We start from the raw sequence: 2119 nt of genomic DNA on the forward strand, positions 1-2119 counted from the left end.
TGGACTTACCTACGCTAGAAGACCGAAGGGTCCAACTTTGCCTGAACTTTGCTATGAAAGTTCTCAGATCACAGGACTTCCAACACTGGCTACCGCCCAGGAGGGGCACCACCACTGAGCGCACCACTCGTTCCAGTAACAAACTGACCCTTACCAAATGTAGAACTGAGCGGTACAAACAGAGTAGCGTCCCATACATGACCTACCTCCTGAACAGTCACTATTTGTGTTAGACACCGTACGTTAAAGTCGTTGTAAATAATGCCTGTGTTAATGCCTGTGTAAATAAATGTAAATAAATGTGTAATGAATTTGCATGTACAACTGGACGCAATTCAGCCTTTGGCTGCAAAGTCCACGTTTTTTTACGAATAAAACACCATTTGATTGATTGATTTGATTGATATTAGCGACCATCCTCTACACATAGAATCTGGCAGGCATAGCCGTACACCGTTACAAGATAGACTGTGTACATTCTGTAACAATTCGTGTATTGAAGATGAATCGCTATTTTATGCTTGACTGTAAATTATATGATAACGAACGTAAATCACTGTTCAGTTCAATTAAGCTCGACAAAAAATGTAAAACATTATCAAAGGAAGACACTTTTAAATATATTATATCATGTACAAATATAGACGTCATCAATGAAGTATGTAAGTATATTTCAAAATGTTTCAAAAAGAGAGAAGAAGCCATTAGAACTTAGATCAATACCACTTATATTTATATTTCTTTTTATCTTATTTTTAGCATTATATACCTTAGACCTAATGTTAGCCTTTTATATTACTATTGTTTTAGTACTCTCTAGTACATTGTACATCCATGCATTTATCCCTCCGGGGAATGAACATGCAATAAAGTTTCATATATAATTATTACTTCACGTAGGATTGTGTCCTAAAGTATGCTCTTTTTTTTATATTAAACCAAGAACCAATAGATTACATTGGTATGGTTTGTTTGATACAATTGGGTCACTGTATGCATTTTTGTCCTTTAAGGTACTAGTTTTCCTCTTACTAGTAACCCTGAGTCTGTTTCCATCTTCAATTCCTACATTTTTTTTATTAAGAAATGGCAACACCAATTTGAGTTTTTGATAAAATACATAAAAAAGAATGGTTCACACAGTATCAGCCAGGGAGAGGATGTTATGTCTACATGTACTACTAGTACTAGTAGTCACATTTAGAATAATACTAGTAGCTCATTTTTTCTCTTAAAGGGGCGTCTATATATTATATGTAACAGTTTTGCACCAAAAATTGAAATTCATGTATTCTAAAAACATCTTCTTGTGATTTTAAGTTTTGACATTTGTGTATAATGTGCTATTATTTCATACCGGCATTTCTGATGTGCTTTTTTTCCAATAAAACATCCCATACACTACTGGCACTGTCATGCATTTTGTGATGTACTAGCAAAATTTTTTAGACCACACCAATTTGATTTGCAATTGCAAAAGAGAAATTTGAGGTATCAAATAAAAATCAAATGTCGAGTTAAACAGTTGTAGCTACTTGTATTATAAATTTCCTTAGTAAACATACAGTGGCTTATTTATACAGTTTGCAGTGTATCCATACATGTTGTTTGCAGCTGTTACAAAATTATAAAACCCAGCTGCCCGGTACGGTCTGAATCTCCAAACTTCAATCCACTTCCTCTAAAATCAAGTAAATCTCTAATGAATCTCCATAAGTTGTTTTTCCAAAAGATGAAAGGTAAGCTCATGCATACAGGGTTGTAGGAGTCACCCAGAGCTTTTTGATCTGTTACTTTGATGTCAATGCTTGGGTATAATGAGATAATTAGTAGTCCAGTATATGCGAGGACCTGAGATGGGGATGGCAGCTTGCATCAGGGTTAAGGGATGACTATTTTTTTACCATGTTAAGGCCACATCAATTTATTTTGTTGCTTCTCAGATTTTCAGAAAAATATTGGAAAAAATGATAAAAACACTCCTAAAGCATCGTATGATGAATGCTATGATACTGGAGCCATGAGTTCAACATACATATATAGCAGGCTGGTTTGTCATTCAAACCAATTTCAAAGAGCTTTTAAAACACTGTCACAATGTTAACACAGTACCCCCCCC

This window comes from Branchiostoma belcheri, unplaced genomic scaffold (genome assembly GCF_001625305.1).
Source record: "Branchiostoma belcheri isolate BF01 breed outbred unplaced genomic scaffold, Haploidv18h27 scaffold190, whole genome shotgun sequence".
Lineage (NCBI taxonomy): Eukaryota > Metazoa > Chordata > Leptocardii > Amphioxiformes > Branchiostomatidae > Branchiostoma > Branchiostoma belcheri.